A 19237-nucleotide genomic window follows, 5' to 3' on the forward strand; every position below is an offset into this window, starting at 1 on the left:
TTATCTGCATATTAATTATCACTGTAAAGTACCAAGGATGTTTAAGATGTATGACACTGAGTCATGTCATACTGACCCATGGTCTTGAAGTTGTTTATATTAAATACCTAGAATCTACTTGTTTCTTCTAAATGTTAAATGTGGGGCATGGTCGGGGGTTGCTCTGGGGACTAACGATTTAAGATGATTCTAGAGTTCTGGTGAGTTGACAGTTTAATAAAAACAAATGCTAGTATGTGTTACTAATGGGATAAATAAGCAGACTTTGTACTCCAACTTATAAAATCATAAATGAACCAATTAAATGAAAATGGTGTGGATTCCACACATCAATTAAGTTAGCAAAAAAAAAAGTTTTTCAATAACTTTATGCACTTTTAATAAGCAACGGCATTAGTCAGTAAAAAATAAGAACTCTGATGCATTTAGAGCCTATAGATCTAAACCAGACAAAACAAAGCCTCATAAATGTGTTTGTTCATTAATTTTTAAAAAGCCAGACTTTGAGTTGTTATCATGTCAACTGGCACCAAACCCTACTCAATTTAGTGCAACTACAAAGTGGAACCCATAGTCTACAATGGCAGGGTTTTTGATCACACTAATTAACAGCCATTTTGTTTAAAATAAACAGATACGAGTCTAATTGCCTTTTTTACATAAGAAAGAGAAGATCTTAAAAGTAAAAACATGCAAAAGGAAAGATCAGACAAACACCACTCAGACAGATAAGCAAAGTGTGTGTGAAAGGAACCCAGAGGAAGTTGGGGTTGTTCTTTGGATTGACAGCCCAGTGGAGCAAAGGGAATTAGTCTCTCAGAAAGGTTAAAGGGAATTGAGAAGTGTACGTCCTGTTGGGAACCGTCCTGTCATGGTTTCCCCTCACAAAGTATTGTACCTCAGTTTCTAATGTGGTAACCAGTAACTAACAGGTCTGATAATGTTAATTAGGAGAGAACCTCTGATTATGGACAAAGCATCCCTTCTACCCTCTAGAACGCCCTTTAGGACACAGTGTGGTGCAACTAAGGGTTCAAAGAGAAACTGCACTGGTTCACTAAGTTCCAGATGTTTTCCTTGAATTTTCTGTCCAAATGAACCCATTGATCAGTGGCCTGTGTTTTCTAAGGGTCCCAAATAGCCATTAATATAGATGACTTTAGGGGCGCCTGAGTGGCTCAGTTGGTTGAGCGTCCGACTTCGGCTCAGGTCATGATCTCGCAGCTAGTGAGTTCGAGCCCGGCGTAGGGCTCTGTGCTGACAGCTCAGAGCCTGGAGCCTGTTTCAGATTGTGTCTCCCTCTCTCTCTGACCCTCCCCCGTTCATACTCTGTCTCTCTCTCTGTCTCAAAAATAAATAAACGTTAAAAAAATTTTTTTTAAATATTGATGACTGTACTTAGAACTTATTTTCATTTATACACCAACAGTTGAGTTTGTACACATGCTGAATTTTCATCTCCCTAGCCTGTCAGAGCAATTCCCAGAGACAATTAGAAAAGGTTTCAGTTTCCAAAGCCTTCAATAAGAACATCATCAGGGGTGCCTGAGTGGCTCAGTGGGTTGAGCGTCCAACTTCGGTTCAGGACATGATCTCAGTTTGTGAATTTGAGTCCCGCAGCAGGCTCCATGCTGACAGTGCAGAGCATGCTTGGGATTCTCTCTCTGCCTCCCTCCTCCTCCTCCTCCTCCTCCTCCTCCTCCTCCTCCTCCTCCTTCTCTCTCTCTCTCTCTCTCTCTCTCTCTCTCTCTCTCTCAGAATAAACTTATTTTTTTTTAATTTTTTAATGTTTATTTATTTTTGAGAGAGACAGAGTGCAAGTGGGGGAGGGGCAGACAGAGAGGGAGATACAATCTGAAGCAGGCTCCAGGCTCTGAGCTGTCAGCACAGAGATGGATGCAGGGCTCGAACCCATGAACCATAAGACCATGACCTGAGCTGAAGTCAGATGCTTAACCGACTGAGCCACCCAGGAGCCCCAAAATAAATTTTAAAAAAGAGCATTATCAGATACGGTTCCTTATATTAATTAAGAAACAATATGCTAATTAGTCATCACCATATGTATACATATGTAGTGTTATATATGATGTAACATAAGCCACAAAATAACATAATTGAAAAATTATACCTACCGTGTCACCTATGGTGATTTACTTTAATATATAATCAGTATAATAAATATGTCACTCATTCTGCAGTACACAAGAGAAGATCTTTCTTATACTAAAAAGTATATGAAATTATAATAAAAAGTCATCATCTACTTTTAACCTCTGCCAAGATTTCCCCCTTTGGTTACTCACAGAATATTAACTACTCAAAAACATTTGTCTTTCTATTAATCTTTATACCCCCTGTTTCTGGAATAGTACCATACAGAGGAGGGGCTTTCCAAAGTTTTGGGGGGAACCACTTTTAAAACTAAACTAAGATGATCAGTATACAGTATTATCTGCATTCATAATACGGTTAAAGCTGAAACAAATGCTGTGCTCCTGTATGTTAACAATCAGTTCTTCAGGAGGAAAACCTGCAAATTTCACGGTGAAAAACCCACTGATGGCTGATTTCAAGCCTACCACCCCACCATGAAGTCCTTGAACACAGAGTTGGGGAGAGATACAGACAAGTGGCTCCCAGGAGCCAGCCTGCAAGCGCCAGCTTTGTCATACCGCTGGCTCATCTCAAAACCCCGTAAAAATACAACAGCAAATTCCCGGCAACAGGATTTAAGTTGACCATGGTGTTTTCAACCACCTACATCTACGAAGCTGTTTGAGTTAAATTTAAATATTTAAATCTATTGCCTTCAGATCTCACAAAACATTGCGGCATTTTTGATTTTCAGGTTTTCTCTTCCACATCAAACAACTAGGAAAAAAAAAAAAAACAACCTCTGATCACTCTTAAATCCAAATGATACTTATCTTTAAGAGCCCAAGTACAGGGGCTCCTGGGTGGCTCAGTCAGTTAAGCGTCCGACCTCAGCTCAGATCATGATCTTGAGGTTCGTGAGCTGGAGCCCCACATCGGGCTCTCCACTGACAGCTCAGAGCCTGGAGCCTGTTTCAGATTCTGTGTCTCCCTCTCTCTCTGCCCCTCCCCCGCTTGCACTCTGTCTCTGTCTCTCTGTCTCTCTCTCTCTCTCTCTCTCTCTCTCTCAAATATAAATAAACATTAAAAATTTTTTTTTAAAAAAAGAGTCCAAGTACAGGTGTAAGACTGAGCATCTCACAACTAATTAGAGTTGGCCAGTGGTCAGAAAGGAGTCCACAAAAATCTAGCCTCTCTAGTCCTCATCAAATATCCTAATGTATTTTCTAATATCTGAGATTCTCAAAAGACTTATAACCTGAAAAGGAACTGGGTGATTTTAATGTTAATTTATCAAGCTTATATGCATATCTGACTGCTATGTGGATACACAAAAGAGGAAAACTGAGCACTACTCAGGAAAACAGTAAAATCTTTATATATGTGATAAAATTCCTGATTAATCAAAAATGTGTCCAATGTTGGTACAGCATATTAAACTTTAAAGAAACATTTACTTAAATATATTTTATTAGTATAAAGGACGCTATAAATTATTGTCTTCTTAAGGACTGAATGACTGAGGGGAGCCTGGGTGTCTCAGTCAGTTAAGCACCCAACTCTTGATTTTGGATCAGGTCATGATCTCTCAGTTTGGGAAACTGAATCTTGCATCAGGCTCTGCACTGACAGTGTGGAGCCTGCTTGGGATTCTCTCTCTCCCTTTCTCTGCCCCACTCAAGCTTCCTCACTCTTTCTTTCTCTCTCTCTCAAAATAAATAAAATAGAGTTTAAAAAAAAAAAAGCCTTACTAAATGACTGAAGGATATCAACTAGAAATCAATTAAATTATCCAATTTGAAGAATTATTTTTACATGTGAAATAAAATAGTTTTATACATATTTTGTTGCATAAATAGTAATACTATTAAGTATATTTAACTTTGGCTTAGATGCTTGGCTTGACAAGATTTATTAAACATAATCCTTCTTAGAATGACTTACCTAACAAAAAATAACTTGACTTATAATCCAAGAAAACTGGTTGCCTATGTCTGGTGCCTTAAAATCTTGTTTGAATAACTCCATGTCGATGGCACACCCAATGCAATATCATTTTAAGTCTTGATAGTTATCATGGGGAAAATGTGGTCTGTAAGAAAAATTTAGAAGACCACTATATCATGATTTTAATAATTTTATATTGCCATATGCTTCACTCTATACCTACATCTAAAAATTTCACAATTCATTTGAAATGAAAAATAGTAAAATTCAATAACTATCAAGTTAATAACATTTATTTTATCTCACTTTTATGAATATATCAAAATTGAGTGTATTAAACATATACAAAAACAGAAGTTGGTCAGTCTCTCCCACAGGAGCAACACTTTGAGGGTAAGAATCACGTGCTATCCATCTAAATATCCCCTGCACCTAGCACAGTATCTTGCAATAAATAAGCACCAAAAAATGTCTGTAAACTGAGCTGAAGACTGATCGTGATGAGCGTGATATGGAAAGGAATAAAAGACACTGTGAACTAAGTGTGGGGACCACTCACTATCACCTCTCCTTGTTTTCTTGGCTCTGGCCATTCTGTGTATTAACAATGTACTAGAACAATGAGTACCTAGCAAGAGAGAGACTAAATTTCATCAATACCGAAGAAAAATGCATTTTATTAGAGGAAAGTCAATAGGCTAATTCTAAAATTTAATTAGAAACAGAAGAGAAAACTTTACCATCAGCTCCCTGGAAAGAAAGCCTAGCATGCTGAGCAGTGCTACCTGGTGTATGCTCTGAGTGTCATTGCCCCTTCTCCAACTGTTCCTTGTTTGCAAGGAGAGACGTACAGCATCAAAGAGTAAGACATAGAAAAGTTTGTAACAACTTGACAGAGTCCCCTCATGTCTGTTGAATCTAACAAGGAAAAATCAGGGCTTGGATTTTGTGTATCTTTGGATTTCTCCTTTCCATTTTTCAAATCCATGGTTACGGCATTTTATAACAGCATCAGTCCATGACAGATTAGAAGTTAAAAAACAAAAAACAAAACCGGTCCTCATCACGGATAGTTTGCAAAGCCCTGGTGTAGAGTGCAGTGATGCTCTGGAGAATTCAACGAGGACCCACAAAGAGATGTTCTAAGGTGGTCAATTTTTGGTCAACCATTAAAGCAAAACAAAATAAGGCAAAAGAGCCTTTTAACAATGAAAACTGACCAACAGAAGATGTGGCTAACAATTACCACTGCGGTAATTGTTCAAGAGGAAGTTGGACAGCTAGAAGCGAGTGGGACTCCAGCCCAGCTCTTATGGTTGGTTGTCTCTGCTTCCACCTTCCCTCTTGTCAGCAAGCACACCACACCGCATGCATGCCGGCCTTGGCCTCCCCCAACAGTTCCTTGAGGGCAAAGACAGTATCCCATTGGTGTCTGTTTCATCCCTTGACACAGTGAGGTTCACAAAGTTTACTGGAAAAATAAATGTCTGCCATTGAGATGGACTAAAATTACATTGAAGATCTAGTCTGTGATTCAGTGATTGACAAGAATGAGAATTCCAACCTGAGGAAAGTTTCATGATACATTTCAGAAATAAGGTTAAACATTCCAGAATTAGTGGGTTAAGAGCCTCCCAATACCATTTCTATTTGCATACTCATACATAACTTCTAGGATGGAGATTTAAATATTTTTTATATATTGCTACATATTAGATTTAGTGAAAGAATTTTATGACTCACATACAATCACAATTTCACTATCAGAGTGTTGAAAATGACCACTGTTTGGTCATTTAGACCAAACAGCTTTTAGAAACATTAAATGCCCTGGCTATGAAAGATGCATTTTGAAAATATAAATTCTTCATGACTGTACATGAATGACAGTCTCAGTTTGATTATAAGGAATAACTTTTAAATAGGTGAATCCCTTAACTTCTCTGGGTTTCAGGGTCTCTTTGGAGTGAGATAATACTTTCACTTGTGTTGCATAGTATTATAAATTGAAAAGCTTGGTGAACACTGTTCAGCTGTTAAGTATTTACCTCTTATCTACTTATTATTTGTATTTATACTTCTTTATATCTAGATACAAGCATTAGTCATTTAGCTAAAAGCACAGTATGCTAGATTCTAAGTGATCAGTACGGTTTGTCTTTCTCATGAAGCCTATTAAAACAACAACAACAACAAAAACAAAACAGCAAATCAAGTTACCTTCAATTGGAAGCTACCAGTTAATTAAATAATTTGCCTAAGAATCATAAATTTTATTACTTACCAAATTGATTGTAAGGAGGCTAAAAAAAAAGACAACTCTACAAAAAAAACCCTCAAAATAAATATAATTAAGCATAAAAAGTGAATTTGTCCAACACCTAAGGAATCCAAAATTGAGGACTATCTATCTTGTCACATCCCAAACAATGTTTCTGGTACTATATTGAAAGACCTTTTTAAATTACTATTGAGATGCTAGAATTAATCTTGAATTTTGTTCTTTCACCTGACATATCATAAAGTCTCACCACTATTTAAACACAATTTACGGTATTTGACACTCAAACTTCAAGTTCCTAAAGGAACAGATTTCCATTTATCCATTAAGATCACTGAAGAATACATTTACATCTTTCTGTCTGTACTTCTCTCATTATTTTCTTGAAAGGAGTAGAAACAAAAGGAGTCTTCTATAATGCTGTAACTCAATAATTTTATCAGAACACTGCAATATTTACTGACCATTCACATATTTCACAGTTTTTGAAAAGAACTCTATTCTTTCCCACCTACTTAAAGGAAGAGCGCCCCCTCCCCAGGTGGCCAGGATGAAGTCAGTATCTTGAGCTTGATGAATTCTAAACAAAGGTCAGAGCTTATTACTGTTCCTATTCCTACTCAACCTGCTCTATATCCTGTGTTCCCCATTTCTGTTAATGGCAGCTTCAGCCTCTTAGTTACCTAAAACCAGCAGTTCTGAAGCACTATTTGTCCATCCTCTCACCTTCCACATCCAGCTGCCAAGTCTTGACAAGTCTTCCACTGCAATGTCTCTTTCCATCTGTTCCTTCCACTACATATTCTCACATACTAGCTCAGGACCTCATTATCTCTTGCTTGAACCAGTGCCCAAGCCCTTCTCCATTATACCTTACTTATAAATGCCTTTGTTTCCAGGATCTCCATCTCCCTTCCGTCCTACTTATAAACGCAAAATGACAATATCCTGAAAGAATTCAGAGAAGTTTGATCACGTGACTCCTCTGCTTAGAAAGCTTAAACATCTTTCAAAAGCCAGACAAAGAACATCCAACTTATTCAAGGACTTCTATTATCGGGTCCCAATCTACCTTCCCAACTTTATTTCTCACTATTTTCCTTATTGATATAGTATGAATGGATGCCTCCTTCAGTCTAACCAAGATGAACTCCACGCTGTTCTCATTAGGCACCTGATTTCCTAACTCTGAATCTTCATTTACATTGTCCCTTCTACCTGAAACGCCATCTCTCTGCACAAAGGATGTCTAAATTTCATGCATTCTTCAACATAGAAGTCAAATGCCAGCTCCTCCTAACCTTCCCCAACCATGCCTCTCCGCCTCCTATTGCTGCCTGTTAGAAATATGCTCCGCTAACACCTTAATCTCTCTTATTGTGCATGTCATTTCCCACCCTGCATATTTGTTTTCTACATGTTTTACCTCCCATACTAGAAAATATGCTGACATCTAAGTGTTTACTATGATCAGACACTAGCTAAGCACTCTACATATGTGTTTCTGTATATAGGATCTCATCTACTTGTTGCAAAAACCCTGTTACAGTTGAAGAAAATGAGCTAAAGAGAGGTTAAAGAACTAACCCAAGACCACATACTTCTTAAATAGCAGGTGTAATATAGCTTCAACTCTGAAGTGCTTAAGATAATACTTGCAAATATTAGGACTTAGACAAAGATATATTAAATGAAATAGAGGTTCTACAAAATTTTACACACAGACAGAATTCTAAGAATGTGGACAATATTAACTCATTTAATTCCGAGAGCTATACAATTCCTATTTTTAGAAGAGGATAACTGAAGTAAAAAGACACAGCTACTAACTGACTAGCTAACTAGCTAACTTACCCCAAGTCTGGCCCCAGAGTCTACATACTGAACCATGGGGCCATTCTGCTTTCTCAACACTGGGCTTTCATCTACCCTCAAGAATCTCAGTACAGTCTGGATTATCTGCTAGTATGGGACCATTTGACTAAATTCAGAAAGTTTTGAAATTAATTCTTAAAATATCCTTTGGTAAATCTGTCTAATGTGATCCGAGAGAACTCTTGATTATTTATAATCATAGAAGCTGATATACATGCCCATCGAAAACCTTACAGGTTGAGAGGTCTTAAGTAGAAACGCAAAACATGAACAGAAGAACTATGTTTAACTTCAGACATTAGAAGAAAATTGCCATTTCCCCTCAGTATCCATCCTACGCAGCAACTCTCAAACAGCAACAACTCCTAAGACAACAGAAGAAGTAGAAGAAATGCTGCCATTTATGCATGGATAAGCTGTACACTCACACGCTGAGACAGATTCCCATATGGGAAAAGAAAGAACATAAACAAAAGAAATATGCCAGCATAGGAACAAAAATTGCCCTTAAATGACAGTTTCTCCTGACACAGAATGAAAGATAAGTATAATTCCCTAGAGGAGAGAATGGGGAAATCAGAACAGCTTTCATTTGGCAATGATAACATATTAAGAACAATTTTACTCATAGATTTTTCAGTCTTTGAAATGCTGACACTCAGCATTACCAGAAATGACATTCTACTCACTACGATTACTATGATACATATCAATAAATATCAGAGTGAAGATGTAAGAAATCCTTGATCAGTGTGGATGCAATGTTAGATCTCCTAAGGAATAAAATCTTCACACTTTCTCACTGAAATTCAATTTCAGTCTGTCCAACCCTTCTACAAACAGTATATTTATGAGTCAAGTATACAGAAAAAGTAGACGCTCCAAAGTTCTTCATCCTAGAAAATGTATATTTCAAAATATTTTTTCATTCATGCGACTCCATTTTATAGTACTTTTAAAATTTATATAGAATGTGTCTTTAAAAGACCACAAGGAGCACAGGAAACCACACAAATGTGGATAATTGACATGTTGTATTTGCACACTTGAAAATTTACAGTAAGAGTACTGTGAATAAAAGGTTGCTCTAAATTATCTCACTGATATATGTCACATGTCAATGTTTATTTTTTAATGGAAAATCACTTTTGGATGTTTTTGTTCTTTGATGTGCATGTGTGCCAATATATAAGAATATATACATACGTAAATAAACATAGAAAGAAATATATTTCCAGGGCTACGAGTGTAGCAGCTAGAGTGACAATACAGAAAACCGCAGTGAAAATGCAGAGTTGAAACAATGTTTAAGACAACTCAAATTCAGTTACAATGCTACTTATTTCCTCAGTTTGTTGACTAGTGAGAGACAATGTAGATAGATGCCTTCGTTTTCCTTTAAAAAAGCAGAAGGCTTTTCTAATCTTCAAAAATAAAACTGTGTGTTGATGATAATGTTTCTTTTTCTTTTACACAAAACAAAAGAAAGTAACAGCATGCAGAATTTTTCTGGAAAGTGAAAACACCAGGTGAATTAACTTAACTCTTGAGCAATTTTCTCTTTCAGTGAAAGTTCTTAGGGGCTTTTCTGAATCACTCATCACAGAAACTAAACCTTGTTTGGGGCAACCCCATTCTTTGTCACTTTATTTCAGTTATTTAAAATGCACCATAAGTTTTCCTCTCAGATGAGATGCTAATCATGGGGGGGGGGGGGGCGCCATCTTCTTAATCAAAACTGAAAAGTAAATGAGGATTTGTATACTTTACTATTATTCCAGTTTCCAATGGTATAGGAAGTCCTTTGTTTAAAGGATGCATTAATGATCATCTATAGAATCTTTCAACTTCTTTTAACAGTGATCTGCCCACATAGATCATTTTACTTGAATGGTACTAGGCTCAGGGGATGAACATCTACATTATTGACACATTTGTTTAGAAACTAGGTGATAATTTGCCTATATGGAGTCTAAATTGGCTATAAATTGGTATTCTAGGCAATTTCATATTGTAAGTTCCACACATAAAACTCATTTTACAATCAATTTGTGCATTTTCTTCATCAGTTCTGTCTGTCTCCAAACAACACACGAGGTTCTCAAAGTGATTTTGATAAATTAAAAAAAATATATATTCTCTCTCTGTACTAAAAGCTATAGTAACCAAAACAGTATGGTGCTGGCACAGAAACAGACACACAGATCAATGGAACAGGAAAAAAAAAAGTCCAGAAATAAACCCATGATTACAGTCAATTAATCTTTGTCAAAAGAGACAAGAATATATGGGGAAAATGGGAATATAACGGGGAAAAGTCTCTTCAACAAGTAGTGTTGGAAAAACTGGACAACTACATGCAAAAGAATGGAACTGGACCACTTTCTTACATCATACATAAACTCAAAACTGATTAAAGACTTGATTGTAACACTGGAAACCAAAAAAAACCTAGAAGGAAACATAAAGAGTCAATTCTTGGACATAAGTCTGAGCAATATTTTTATGGATCTGTCTCCTCAGGCAAGGGCAAAAAAGCCAAAATAAACAAATGGGACTACATCAAATAAAAAGCTTTTGCGCAGTAAAGGAAACCATCAGTAAAACAAAAAGGAAACCTGCTGAATGGGAGAAGATACTTGCAAATGATACAACCAATATAGAATTAATATCCAAAACATATAAGGAACTCATACAACACAGTATTTTTACAAAAACAATAAAAAATAGGCAGAGGATCTGAAAACACGTTTCTTCAAAGAAGACACACAGATGGCCAAAGGCACTCAACATCATTGATTATCAGGGAAATACAAATCAAAACTACAATGAGCTATCACCTCACACCTGTTGGAATGGTGATTCTAAAAAAGACAAGAAAGAAAAAGTATTGGTGAGGGGAAGTGGAGAAAAGGGTATCCTTTTGCTCTACTGGTGGGGATACAAACTGGTGCAGCCACTACAGAAAGCAGTATGAAGGTTCCTCAAAAAATTAAAAATAGAACACATGGGGGTGCATGGGTGGCTCCGTCGGTTAAGCGTCGGACTCTTGGTTTTGGCTCAGGTCTTGATCTCAAGGTTTGTTGGATTGAGGCTTGTGTCAGGCTCCCCACAAACAGTGTAGAGACTGTTTGGGATTCTCTCTCTACCTCTCTGTCTGTCTGTCTCTCTGTCTTTCTCTCAAATTAAATAAATAAAACTAAAAAAAAAAAAAAAATAGAACATGTGATCCAGGAATACCACTTCTGGGTAATTATCCAAAGAAAACAAATACATTAATTCAAAAAGATATATGCACTCCTATGTTCACTGCAACATTATTTACAGTAGGCATGATATGGAAGCAACCCAAGTGTCCACGGATAGATGAACAGATAAAGCAAGATGTGGTATTTATATACCATGGAATATTACTCAGCCATAAACAGAATATCTTGCCATTCACAGCAACACGAAGCTATTATGATAAGTGAAATATGTCAGACAGAGAAAGACAAATACCATATGATTTCATTTTTATGTGGAATCTAAAAAACAAAACAAACAAAAAGAGAAACAGACTCATAAATACAGAGAACAAAACGATGGTTACCAGAGAGGAAGGGAGTGTGGGGGGAAGAGAAGCTGGGCAAGAGAGACAAAGGGGGTTAAAAGGTGCAAGCTTCCAGTTATAAAATAAATAAGTCTCAGGAATGAAAAGTACAGCACAGGGGATATAGTTAATAATATTATAATAAGTTTGTATGGTAACAGATGGCAACCACACTTAGGACGGTGGGAATTGTGTAATGTGTAGAATTGTCAAATCACTGTGTAGTACATCTGAAAATAAAATAACATTGTATGCCAACTGTACATCAATTAAAAAAAGACAAATAGGGGCGCCTGGGTGGCGCAGTCGGTTAAGCGTCCGACTTCAGCCAGGTCACGATCTCGTGGTCCGTGAGTTCGGGCCCCGCGTCGGGCTCTGGGCTGACAGCTCAGAGCCTGGAGCCTGTTTCCGATTCTGTGTCTCCCTCTCTCTGGCCCTCCCCCGTTCATGCTCTGTCTCTCTCTGTCCCAAAAATAAATAAACGTTGAAAAAAAAAAAGACAAATATATATAGTATACTACATATAATATAGTATATACTACATCTATACATCTATACAGCTACACATCTATCTATATACACACACCTATGAGCATATGCATGTATATAGATGTATAATGTATATAATACATACACATACAATGGAATAATACATAGCCATAAAGAGAATGAAATTTTGCCATTTGCAACAACATTAATGAACCTAGAGGGTATTATGATAAGTGAAATAAGTCAGACAGAGAAAGACAAATATTGTGTAATGTCACTTATATGTGGAATCTAAAAAACAAAAAAATAGAAACAGACTCATAAATACAGAGAACAATATGGTAGTTGTCAGAGGGAAGGGGGTGGGGTTGGCAAAACAGGGGAAGGGGATTAAAAGATGCAAACTTGCAGTTATAAATAAGAGGATACAATGTGCAGCACAGGGAGTATAGTCAATAATATGCAACCCTTGTGTGTGACAGATGATAAGTTGGATTTATCATGACAATCACTTTGTACTGTGTATATAAATGCTAAATCACTGGGTTGCACACTTGAAACAAACACAATATTCTGTGTCAAGTACACTTTATTAAAACAATTTGTTCTCTATGCAAGAAAAGCGTGTTTAATCAGATATATGTTATGTTACAAAGGCTTAGGTACTGATGATATTTGTACTGTACATTATATTTCGAGTTTGTAAATGCTGCTGACTTAAAAGTGCTGCAAGATGCTGCTAACTTAAAAGGTCTGCCAGAAACATACGAAGTCTGTAGTATGGATAAACATCACCTTCCTGTATGGAGAGCCTTTGGTCTCAAAAGCCTTACAAAGGAATAAATTTGGTTACTTATCATGTCTCCTAGCATAGTACTCATTTAGCCACATTATACATATTTGGTTCGAGTCTTTTCTCATAAGTCAAACCTGTCAGCTTCTTAATCTTTTCTGGTCCTTGGCTCTGTTTCCATTAGGCTTAGCAGGAAGGTAGCATTTTACTAAAGACTTCCTTCCCCTCTTCTTAATTTTGATTCAAACTTCTCAAGGGCAAGGACCAACCATGTTTGCTTGAATTAAAAATGAGTTACAGAAATAAGATACTTTATTGGAGATAATCTTGAATCACCTTGCATTTTGCTAGGTGACAATGTTTTAAATCACACTGATCAGGAATACTGCATTTGTTGCTCCCTTCTGCTAGAAAAGAATGGATCACAGCTGAGCACATTCAGACTTACACTTCCACAGGAGCTGTGTGTGTCCATGTGTGAATGTATCCATGTGTTTGGAGATTACTATTACTGAATGCCTTGTGATAAAATCATTATCCCAAAGAAGTTGAGTTACATTTTCCTAGTGGGAATTAACATGTACATGCATCATAACAAGCCATCCTTGTTTTTCCTTAAAAAAAAAATTGTTTCAAAATGATTTGTGAATTCAGTTTCCAGTGAATATGCAGCAGCCCAAATACACAGCAGCCCGTCCATCAAATGACTATAGCCATCATCAGTGTGTACTCTTCTCAACCCATTGTTTTGTCTAAGATTCAATCCAAAAAGTAGAAATCTCAAGGTGGAAAAAAAAAAAACCATAAGTGAATGAAGAAATTAAATAACATAAGGCCCTTTATTGAAGATAATTTTAAAAACCTATGAGGGAGAACGTATGCTTTTGTGTTCAAAGGGATGAGAAAATCTAAGAGAGAGAAAGACTTACAGCAGATTCAGAAATTGAAATTCAAGGGAGGATTCACAACCTTCTGATAGTTGGAGAAGGGAATAAGAGCATTTAAGTACTGGGGAAATGGCCTGTTCAAAAAAAAAAAAAAAAAAAAGAGATGACTTCAGGTAAAATAAAGGAAGGAAGTAAATGCAAGTTATCAAGCAGAGCACTAATAATATATCACAGCAGAATGAAGACTGAAATATGTGAATACTGAATCTCAACAAATAAGAAAAACATAGGCTAGATAATAAAATAATATTTGGGGGTTCTTCACTCCAAACGTGTCTCAACAATTCCAAGAGTTTCTAGCCCTCACAATCAAAACTCCAGTCTTGGAGGCTATGAAAAAAATAACTTCAGCAGTAGTGCAGATTAGGACAGAAGCAGTTCAGAATTGGCATTAACGCCATAGAATTGTCCAAACTGCTAGCAAGACTTTTTAGTAATGGAGAAAGAGAGCAGAAAGGCTTTGCTGAATCTCTGCCATCGGCTGTTATGGCACAACCATTCTACACTCACTTACTTGGTTTATTCCTCCGTAGAGTTTGTCTAACAAGTACCCCTTCCATTTGTTGAGATGGCCAGAAAAATGTGCCTAAAAGTACCCACCAAAAATGTCTAACATATAATAGGTATCAATAATTGTCAACTATTTCTAGTATAAGTCTAAGACCTCTTTGTATAACATGATAAACGTTTGTTGCCACCTCTCCTCTCAACCCTGAAAGCTTGTCTTCTCTTTTCCACCTGTTACAAATGTGTGAGTCTTTCAAGCAACTATTATTATAGTAATTTTATACATATCCACTACATGTCTCCTGACAATAATTTTCCCTAAGGGCCTTTTCAATTTTTGTTATCATTCTGGGATACAACATATATAATAGATTAACTGACAACCCATTTCCCTTTTGAACAAATAATCTCAGAACTCCAGAAGCTCAGAACCTAAGGAGACTCAGAAGTGACCTGGTACAACAATTACCAGATGTAGCGTTTCTTCTCCGATATCCTAACAAATAATTAAATCAACCTCCAGGGCCTATGTTCAGGAGTTCCACTATTTCTAATGAAAGCCCACTCCAATCTGAAGCAGTTATAATCAAAGTTCTTCCTTTGACTGAGCGTCACCCCCCCCACACACACACACACACCTATCTTCCTATAATGGCAGAACAAGAAAGAAATCAAAGTACACTTGTGTCCAATGGTCTTTTGCATTTGGGAGCCAGCACCTTGACCCCTGGGGCATTCTCCTGTCTCTTCTCAAGCTTCCTCATCATTCTGATTGGGATCTCCAATAATATTTTTAATGTGTGACTTGAAATTAGTTAAAAATAAGACTCCTAGAATGTTACAGAATAGATGCACTTCTATATCAGTATTACTGCCCTTGAACAGATGCTCAAATTCTCTCAATGCAACCCAATATGAAACTAGTTTGGGGGGTCAGCCTAAACAATCTTAACAACACAATAATGTTAATCCATACTGAGTCCCCTCAAGCCATTAAGCCCTTTCACTTGCAATACAGGGAAATCACTTCTTTGCTGTCTTCTTGTGTGTACAGACTTTATATTGATCCCAGTAGCAATGACCTATTCCACCCTGCTGAGATTGAACTCTGATACCGTCAAGCAACATACTGTTAATTTATTCCAGGAGTCTTGAAGGCTCTTCAAATGTGATCATCCTTTCAACAAGGTGCTCAATGAGAGAGTGAGTTGTATACCACAATAAGGGACAAAGTCCTCTCGCAAGACACCAGAAGTTTTCACTATTACATAGACCCATGTAATCAGCATTCTTTGACTCTAAAGTCACATTTTCCAATGTCATCAACAAATGCCTTGCTGATATCTAAATACAGTACCTCAACCATGTCTGGCTTTTTATTTTTTTAATTAACAAAGAAACACAAAACATCTTGTAGGATGCCTTGGCATCTAAAGAAAATAAATGAAAATTAGGTACAGTGACCTGTATGCCACCCAGAAAAGAACACTAAAATAACTTCCATGCCATAGGCATTTGCTAAAATCAGGGGTTAATCAAAACAACTAATCAAAACTTATCATTGACCAGCCTAGGTCTCTATACACCACCAGTAAGGTAAGTCCCTAAATTATTCCTTGAAAACATTGTAGATTTCCAATAATCTAGAATTAGAACTAAAGAATTACATCTTGCTTCATTTATCTGAAAATAAAATTTAAATTAAAAAAATTGGGGGATAAGCTCTGCTTATATTTTATATTTCATACTATTATATATCTTTATATATTTTATATGAATGTTTATAGTATTTTAACTTTCAAAATCCAACCTGCATTCTTTAAATATCTGCAATGTTCCTTTTACAAAAATCAAAAGGCAAAAACTATAAAGAGACTTTATACATGCAAAGTTTGTACAACACAGAATATTTTATGAATATTCATTAAAAGGGACACAAAACAGGTATACAAAGAGGCTGGATTTGTAAGAAAAAAATATTACCCTAATATTTGACTATTTTCCATAGCCCATTTCTTTATTTAAAAACATGTAATCTTCCTTAATACTTCATTTAAAATCGGAAATTACCCCAGAGCAACAAAAATTACTTCTGTAATTACTAACACTGTACTTTAAGAGATATGTCACCCAAGGAAAGACAGTGAGTATTTAGATCAGGGTCCCACTCAAATAGGTTGTCATTGTCACAACTTTCAGTGTCTCTACCAAAGAAACAGCTGCCAGGAGATGAATAAATGTCTCTACCTATCAGGTTCATAACACAGTTGACCCCCTGTCCATGGGGGATATGTTCCAAGATCCCCAGTGGATGCCTGAAACCACAGATAGTACCAAACCCTGTATATACTAAGTTTTCTCCTAAACATACAAAGTTATGATAAACTTTAATTTATAAATTAGGCACAGTAAGAGATTAACAACAATAAAAGAATAATTATAACAATATGCTATAATTAAATTTATGTAAATGCAGTCTCTCTCTCCCTCTCTCTCTCTCAAAATATCTTATTGTGTTATACTCACCCTTCTTGTGATGTTATCAGATGAAAAAAATGTCTACGTGATGAGATGAAGTGAGGTAAATGACACAGGCATTGTGACATAGCATTAGGTTATTATTGGCCTTCTGACGATACCTCACAAGGAAGATCATGTACTTTGGGACCTTGGTTGACCACAGATAACTGAAGCCAAGGAAAGGGACACTGTGGACAAGGGCGGACTACTGTAACCAGTGTCTTTTTTTTTTTTTTTTTTTTTTTTTTTTTTTACCAAAAAGGAAAACTCAATACATTTTTAGAGTCAGGGTGATGTTAGGATTCATTACATTCCATACCAAAACTTAGGAGATAAGAGGAGTTTGGTTCTTATCCTTCTCTGATAGCAGGATCAGGGAACACCTTGATCTCCCAATTAAAACTCAGTAGAGGAAAACCAAATAAGACTTATTTCCCTGGAGCAAAACTAAAATATTTAGTTTCTAGTTTGTCAAACTGTCAAAGGTGTGGGCTTTAAAAAGAGGGAAAAATGCAGATAATTAAATGATTCATTATGGATCTGTTCAACCGTGACTTAAAATGTTTGCTTTTACTTAAGGTTAAAAAAATCCCTCCACTACTTATCCTATAGGCCCCATCCTATTATTTATTTGTTGCAAAGAGTTGCCAAGTTCTCACTACAGATATATGTTCCATATGCATTTCATGCCTGATCAATGAGTTACAAAAACACCTACAATATCACTAAAACTGCAGTTAGATCAGACTAGAAATTTTGCTTTTAATTTTGAAGATGTTCAATATTAAATCTTTTATCTTGTCACAAGTAAGAATTGTCAACACTTAAAAATCATTCTGTAATCCCAACACTATTCCTACCCAGACCGCTTTTAAGTCCAGAATGTATTCTGAAGCATACAGGTGATCTTAGGTGATTTCCATTAAGTGACATAATAAAATGTACATAGAATTCAAAAAGTATCAAAAAGGGATACTTAATCCAAAGGGATTTCAAAGATTCTATAGTTTTAAAATATCCTAATAGAAAGTTAAAGTCAGGATGGGCTGAGATCCCAGCAAACTATATTTATTGTGCTAATGTATCATTTGTCTTCTGGGCAAGTAACTAAAGGTCATTTGTTCTTCATGGCAAGTGTTGAAAATAGTTTACATTGAAGGTCTGACTTAAAGGAACAAAGTGAAACCCCTCAAGCCTAAAATGACCTTTTTATGCCAACACAGATGTCCAAATCTCTTAAAGAGGGGAACAGTGATGTTTGCACTCTGATTTCTAGTTACTTCAACTCTCTTTTCCTAAATGACTTTGATAGAGATACTATGCTTATGGATCTCAGTATACTTAGCCATCAGAGCCAGGTATCAAAGTTGAATGTCCGACTGAAAAGGGGCAAGTTTCCAAGCCTACAATTGTCAAATAAGAGGGAGCTGATGGGAGACAGAGGCACGTGGTAAAATCTGTTGGGGGTGGTGGAGCAGGGCAGAGGAACTTCCATTCCCTGGGGTCCAGTGGGCTTCTGGGAGGCTGTTTAGACATCCCACACAGTTCCTGGCAGAAACCCAACAAGGCCTAGCCAGAGCATGCCTCCTTCAGAACAGTCAGGGTATGAGGGAAGAAAAATAGAAAAGGAAATAAGGCTGACAATTAAGGTTGCAGGCTATCTGACTTGATGAAAAACCTTCATGCTTCCAAATAGCTGGGAGCTTTTAGGGATTCTTGTCACCAGATATTAAGGAAAACTCGGAATTGTCAAGGGTGAAAAAGATACATCTATCCAATTAACCTCTCCCCATCTTCAGGGGACCAGTTGGCCATATTCCTTGCCACCCCAAAGAAGAGTTGGGGCACCTCTCAACAGAAAATAAGGCTCTGGCAGAGACAGAGGGGTATATGTTTTCACTTTTTCTTCCAGATCAGTTGGGGACGATTTTTCCCTTATGCTTTGCTAACCACACATTGGAGTTTCTGCCTATGGAAAATAACCCACAAAGGCACCCAAGACATTTCTAACTTTTAATGGGGCCCATGAAGACACCTAGACTCAAGTTCACTTTACACCGTCCACAGAGACAGATGGCCAAATTGATGTCCAAACCCTAACAGCAAACCTCCCTTGGGTTCATGGGTCCTCCTCCAGTTTAAGGCAGACTTCAGCCATTCATGTGCTCCTTTGTCACATTAGGGTGGCA

The 19237-nt window shown here is 36.8% G+C and overlaps 1 protein-coding gene across 20 annotated transcripts in view; it reads right to left on the reverse strand.

Annotated features, from left to right (window-relative positions):
* Positions 1-19237, reverse strand: part of SOX5 (SRY-box transcription factor 5) — a 1017940-nt gene that overhangs the window by 926905 nt on the left and 71798 nt on the right. For 2 of the 20 annotated variants that reach the window (XM_045062615.1, XM_045062626.1), the window contains exon 1: positions 4042-10757. The exons of the other annotated variants lie outside the window; for them this stretch is intronic. The gene's annotated coding sequence lies outside the window, so the exon portion shown is untranslated. Of the gene's footprint in view, positions 1-4041; positions 10758-19237 lie in introns of those variants that run through there. 20 annotated transcript variants of the gene reach the window in all.

The sequence above is a fragment of the Felis catus genome, chromosome B4, assembly GCF_018350175.1.
Source record: "Felis catus isolate Fca126 chromosome B4, F.catus_Fca126_mat1.0, whole genome shotgun sequence".
Taxonomy (NCBI): Eukaryota; Metazoa; Chordata; class Mammalia; order Carnivora; family Felidae; genus Felis; species Felis catus.